Source organism: Arachis ipaensis, chromosome B6, assembly GCF_059453495.1.
Source record: "Arachis ipaensis isolate K30076 ecotype BB chromosome B6, ASM5945349v1, whole genome shotgun sequence".
NCBI classification, from domain to species: Eukaryota; Viridiplantae; Streptophyta; class Magnoliopsida; order Fabales; family Fabaceae; genus Arachis; species Arachis ipaensis.
In genome coordinates, this window is record NC_142441.1 from 55,701,497 (window position 1) to 55,708,577 (window position 7,081).

General features: G+C 41.8%; 1 non-coding gene across 1 annotated transcript; it reads right to left on the minus strand.

The window, feature by feature from the left end:
- Positions 1-249: 249 nt before the first annotated feature.
- LOC148555658 (small nucleolar RNA R71) lies at positions 250-357 on the minus strand. Its single transcript, XR_015887089.1, has one exon. It is a non-coding gene; the product is annotated as a small nucleolar RNA R71 (small nucleolar RNA).
- Between the last annotated feature and the right edge of the window lie 6,724 nt (positions 358-7,081).

Consider the following 7,081-nt stretch of genomic DNA (forward strand, 5'->3'; position numbering starts at 1 on the left):
CAAAACTGCAAGTTTCATGGACTTCCATCTGAAGATCCTTTTCAGTTCTTAACTGAATTCTTGTAGATCTGTGATACTGTTAAGACTAATGGAGTAGATCCTGAAGTCTATAGGCTCATGTTTTTCCCTTTTGCTGTAAGAGACAGAGCTAGAGTGTGGTTGGACTCTCAACCCAAAGACAGCCTGAACTCTTGGGATAAGCTGGTCACGGCTTTCTTAGCCAAGTTCTTTCCTCCTCAAAAGCTGAGCAAGCTTAGAGCTGATGTTCAAACCTTCAGACAGAAAGAAGGTGAATCCCTCTATGAAGCTTGGGAAAGATACAAGCAGTTGACAAAAAAGTGTCCTTCTGACATGCTTTCAGAATGGACCATCCTGGATATCTTCTATGATGGTTTATCTGAGCTATCAAAGATGTCATTGGATACTTCTGCAGGTGGATCCATTCACCTAAAGAAAACGCCTGCAGAAGCTCAAGAACTCATTGACATGGTTGCTAATAACCAGTTCATGTACACTTCTGAGAGGAATCCTGTGAGTAATGGGACGCCTATGAAGAAGGGAGTTCTTGAAGTTGATACTCTGAATGCCATATTGGCTCAGAACAAAATATTGACTCAGCAAGTCAATATGATTTCTCAGAGTCTGAATGGAATGCAAGCTGCATCCAACAGTACTCAAGAGGCTTCTTATGCAGAAGAAGCTTATGACCCTAAAAACCCTGCAATAGCAGAGGTGAATTACTTAGGTGAACCTTATGGAAACACCTATAACCCATCATGGAGAAATCATCCAAATCTCTCATGGAAGGATCAAAGGCCTCAACAAGGCTTTAATAATGGTGGAAGAAACAGGTTTAACAATAATAAACCTTTTCCATCATCCACTCAGCAACAGACAGAGAACTCTGAACAAAATACTTCTAATTTAACAAACTTAGTTTCTGATCTATCCAAGGCCACTGTAACTTTCATGAATGAAACAAGGTCTTCCATTAGAAATTTGGAAGCACAAGTGGGCCAGCTGAGTAAAAGGATCACTGAAATCCCTCATAGTACTCTCCCAAGCAATACAGAAGAGAATCCAAAAGGAGAGTGCAAGGCCATTGACATAAGCACCATGGCCGAACCTGTAAGGGAAGGAGAGGACATGAATCCCAAGGGGGAAGACCTCCTGGGACGTCCAGTGATCAATAAGGAGTTTCCCTCTGAGGAACCAAAGGAATCTGAGACTCATCTAGAGACCATAGAGATTCTATTGAACCTCCTTATGCCATTCATGAGCTCTGATGAGTATTTCTCTTCTGAAGAGAATGAGGATGTTACTGAAGAGCAAACTGCCAAGTTTCCTGGTGCAATCATGAAGCTGAATGCCAAATTATTTGGTATTAAAACTTGGGAAGATGAACCTCCCTTGTTCACCAATGAACTAAGTGATCTGGATCAACTAATATTGCCTCAGAAGAGACAGGATCCTGGAAAGTTCATAATACCTTGTACCATAGGCACCATGATCTTTAAGGCTCTGTGTGACCTTGGTTCAGGGATAAACCTCATGCCCCTCTTTGTAATAGAAAAACTGGGAATCTATGGGGTGCATGCTGCTAAAATCTCATTAGAGATGGCAGATAATTCAAGAAAACAGGCTTATGGACAAGTAGAGGACGTGTTAGTAAAGGTTGAAGGCCTTTACATCCCTGCTGATTTCATAGTCTTAGATACTGGAAAGGAAGAGGATGAATCCATCATCCTAGGAAGACCTTTCCTAGCCACAGCAAGAGCTGTGATTGATGTGGACAGAGGAGAATTGATCCTTCAATTAAATAAGGACAACCTTGTGTTTACAACTCAAGGATCTCTCTCTGCATCCATAGAGAGGAGGCAGAAAAAGCTTCTCTCAAAGCAGAGTCAAACAAAGCCCCCACAGTCAAACTCTAAGTTTGGTGTTGGGAGGCCACAACCAAACTCTAAGTTTGGTGTTGAACTCCCATATCCAAACTCTAAGTTTGGTGTTGGAGAGCCTCAACAATGCTCTGAACATCTGTAAGGATCCATGAGAGCCCACTGTCAAGCTATTGACATTAAAGAAGCGCTTGTTGGGAGGCAACCCAATTTTTATTTATCTAACTATATTTTTTCTTAGTTATATGTCTTTGTAGGTTCATGATCATGAGGAGTCACAAAATAAATATAAAAATTGAAAACGGAATCAAAAACAGCAGAAGAAAAATCACACCCTGGAGGAAGCATCTGCCTAGCGTTCAACGCCAGAACAGAGCATGGTTCTGGCGCTGAACGCCCAAAATGGGCAGTATCTGGGCGCTGAACGCCCAAAATGAGCATCATCTGGGCGCTGAACGCCAGAATTGCACCCTGGAGAGGAGCTGGCGCTGAACGCCCAGAACAAGCATGGTTCTGGCGTTCAACGCCAGAAATGGGCAACAAATGGGCGTTGAACGCCCAAAATGGGCACCAACCTGGCGCTGAACGCCCAGAGTTGTGTGCAAGGGCATTTTACATGCCTAATTTGGTGCAAGGTTGTAAATCCTTGAACACCTCAGGATCTGTGGATCCCACAGGATCACCTCAGGATCTGTGGACCCCACAGGATCCCCACCTACCTCCACTCACTTCTTCTCACCCCTTACCACTCTCTTTCACAAAATCCCATAAACACTCTTCCCCAAAACCCTTCACCAATCACCTCAATCTCTCTTCCCCATCACCTCCTCACCACTCACATCCATCCACTCTTCCCCATAAACCTACCTCATAAACTCCACCTACCTTCAAAATTCAAAAGCAATTTCCCACCCAAACCCACCCTAAATGGCCGAACCTCCACCCCCCCTCCAATCCCTATATATAACCCTCCATTCTTCCTCATTTTCACACAACACAACCCTCTCTTCTCTTCTTGGCCGAAACACAACCCCTTCTCCCTCTCCTCCATTTCTTCTTCTTCTTCATCTATTCTTTCTTCTCTTGCTCGAGGGCGAGCAAAATTCTAAGTTTGGTGTGGTAAAAGCATAAGCTTTTTGTTTTTCCATTACCATTGATGGCACCTAAGACCGGAGAATCCTCTAGAAAAGGAAAAGGGAAGACAAAAGCTTCCACGTCCGAGTCATGGGAGATGGAAAGGTTCATCTCCAAAGCCCATCAAGACCACTTCTATGATGTTGTGGCCAAGAAGAAGGTGATCCCCGAGGTCCCTTTCAAACTCAAAAGAAATGAGTATCCGGAGATCCGACATGAAATTCAAAGAAGAGGTTGGGAAGTTCTAACAAATCCCATCCAACAAGTCGGCATCCTAATGGTTCAAGAGTTCTATGCCAATGCATGGATCACCAAGAACCATGATCAAAGTAAGAACCCGGATCCAAAGAACTATGTTACAATGGTTCGGGGGAAATACTTAGATTTTAGTCCGGAAAATGTGAGGTTGGCGTTCAACTTGCCAAACATGGAAGAGAACGCACGCCCCTATACAAGGAGAGTCAACTTTGATCAAAGGTTGGACCAAGTCCTTATGGACATATGTGTAGAAGGAGCTCAATAAAAAATTGACTCAAAAGGCAAACCGGTTCAACTAAGAAGACTGGACTTTAAGCCTGTAGCTAGAGGGTGGTTGGAGTTCATTCAATGCTCAATCATTCCCACTAGCAATCGGTCTGAAGTTACTATAGACCGGGCCATCATGATCCATAGCATCATGATTGGAGAAGAGGTGGAAGTTCATGAGATTATACCTCAAGAACTCTACAAGGTGGCTGACAAGTCCCCCACTATGGCAAGGTTAGCGTTTCCTCACCTCATTTGCCACCTATGCAATTCGGCTGGGATTGACATAGAGGGAGATATCCTCATTAAAGAGGACAAGCCCATCACTAAGAAAAAGATGGAGCAAGCAAGAGAGCCCATTCATGGAGCTCAAGAGGCGTATGAAGCTCATCACCATGAGATCCCGGAGATGCCTCAAATGCATTTTCCTCCACAAAACTATTGGGAGCAAATCAACATCTCCCTAGGAGAATTGAGTTCCAATATGGGACAACTAAGGGTGGAACATCAAGAGCACTCCATCATCCTTCATGAAATAAGAGAAGATCAAAAAGCAATGAGGGAGGAGCAACAAAGACAAGGAAGAGACATAGAAGATCTCAAGGACATCATTGGTTCCTCAAGAAGGAAATGCCACCATCACTAAGGTGGATTCATTCCTTGTTCTTATTTCTTCTGTTTTTCGTTTTATATGTTATGTGCTTATCTATGTTTGTGTCTTCATTATATGATCATTAGTAGTTAGTAACTATGTCTTAAAGTTATGAATGTCCTATGAATCCATCACCTCTCTTAAATGAAAAATGCTTTAATTCAAAAGAACAAGAAGTACATGAGTTTCGAATTTATCCTTGAACTTAGCTTAATTATATTGGTGTGGTGACAATGCTTCTTGTTTTCTGAATGTATGCTTGAACAGTGCACATGTCTTTTGAAGTTGTTGTTTAAGAATGTTAAATATGTTGGCTCTTGAAAGAATGATGACTAGGAGACATGTTATTTGATAATCTGAAAAATCATAAAAATGATTCTTGAAGCAAGAAAAAGGAGCAAAGAACAAAGCTTGCAGAAAAAAAAAAAATAGGCGAAAAAAAATATATATATAGAGAAAAAAAGAAAAAAAGAAAAAAGCAAGCAGAAAAAGCCAAAAGCTCTTAAAACCAAGAGGCAAGAGCAAAAAGCCAATAACCCTTAAAACCAAAAGGCAAGGGCAAATAAAAAGGATCCCAAGGCTTTGAGCATCAGTGGATAGGAGGGCCTAAAGGAATAAAATCCTGGTCTAAGCGGCTAAACCAAGCTGTCCCTAACCATGTGCTTGTGGCGTGTAGGTGTCAAGTGAAAACTTGAGACTGAGCGGTTAAAGTCAAGGTCCAAAGCAAGAAAAGAGTGTGCTTAAGAACCCTGGACACCTCTAATTGGGGACTTTAGCAAAGCTGAGTCACAATCTGAAAAGGTTCACCCAATTATGTGTCTGTGGCATTTATGTATCTGGTGGTAATACTGGAAAACAAAGTGCTTAGGGCCACGGCCAAGACTCATAAAATAGCTGTGTTCAAGAATCATCATACTGAACTAGGAGAATCAATAACACTATCTGAACTCTGAGTTCCTATAGATGCCAATCATTCTGAACTTCAATGCATAAAGTGAGATGCCAAAATTATTCAAGAGGCAAAAAGCTATAAGTCCCGCTCATATGATTGAAGCTATGTTTCATTGATAGTTTGGAATTTATAGTATATTTTCTTCTTTTTATCCTATTTGATTTTCAGTTGCTTGGGGACAAGCAACAAATTAAGTTTGGTGTTGTGATGAGCGGATAATTTATACGCTTTTTGACATTATTTTTAGTATGTTTTTAGTAGGATCTAGTTAATTTTAGGGATTTTTTCATTAGTTTTTATGTTAAATTCACATTTCTGGACTTTACTATGAGTTTGTGTGTTTTTCTATGATTTCGGGTCTTTTCTGGCTAAAATTGAGGGACTTGAGCAAAAATCAGATTCAGAGGTTGAAGAAGGACTGCTGATGCTGTTGGATTCTGACCTCCCTGCACTCAAAGTAGATTTTCTGGAGCTACAGAACTCGAAATGGCGCGCTTCCAATTGCGTTGGAAAGTAGACATCCAGGGCTTTGCAGAAATGTATAATAGTCCATACCTTTTCTAAGTTTAGACGACGCAAACTGGCATTCAACTCCAGCTCTCTGCCCAATTCTGGCGTCCAACGCCAGAAACAAGTTGCAAAGTGGAGTTCAACACCCAAAATGGCTCAAAAGCTGGCATTCAACTCCAGAAAGAGCCTCTGCACGTGTAACATTCAAGCTCAGCCCAAGCACACACCAAGTGGGCCCCGGAAGTGGATTGATGCATCAATTACTTACTTCTGTAAACCCTTGTGGCTAGTTTATTATAAATAGGACTTTTTACTATTGTATTAGACATCTTTGGATCTTTGGAACCATCTTTTGATCATTTTTAGATCTCTAGACCTCCATGGGAGGTTGGCCATTCGGCCATGCTTACCCTCTATTCACTTATGTATTTTCAACGATAGAGTTTCTACACTCCATAGATTAAGGTGTGGAGCTCTGCTGTTCCTCAAAGATTAATGCAAAGTACTACTGTTTTCTATTCAATTCACTTGTTCCGCTTCTAAGATATTCATTCGCACTTCAACCTGAATGTGATGAACGTGACAATCATCATCATTCCCTATGAACACGTGCCTGACAACCACGTCCGTTCTACATTAGATTGAATGAGTATCTCTTAGATCTCTTAATCAGAATCTTCGTGGCATAAGCTAGATTGATGGCGGCATTCATGAGAGTCCGGAAAGTCTAAACCTTGTCCGTGGTATTTCGAGTAGGACTCTGGATTGAATGAATGTGACGCACTCAAAACTCGTGAGTGCTGGGCATAGTGACAGACGCAAAAGGATAGTAAATCCTATTCCAGTACGATCGAGAACCTCCAAGATGATTAGCCATGCAGTGACAGCGCATCGGACCATTTTCACAGAGAGGAATAGGATGCAACCAACGACAAGGGTGATGCTTCCAGACGATTAGCCGTGCTGTGACAGAGCATTTGGACCATTTTCCCAAGAGAGATCGAAAGTAGCCATTGGCACCGGTGACATCCTTACATAAAGCCCGCCATAGAAAGGTGTAAGCTTGATTGGATGAAGACAGCAGGAAAGCAGAGGTTCAGAGGAACGAATGCATCTCCATACGCTTATCTGAAATTCTCACCAATGAGTTACATAGGTATTTCTATCCTTATTTTATTAATTAATTTCGAAAACCCCATTACTATTTTATATCCGCCTGACTGAGATTTACAAGGTGACCATAGCTTGCTTCATACCAACAATCTCCGTGGGATTCGACCCTTACTCACGTAAGGTATTACTTGGACGACCCAGTGCACCTGCTGGTTAGTTGTGCGAAGTTGTGAACCATGGTATTGGCATCGTGTTTTTGGTGCCATTGCCAGGGAAAGAAAGAGCAATGAATTTTAC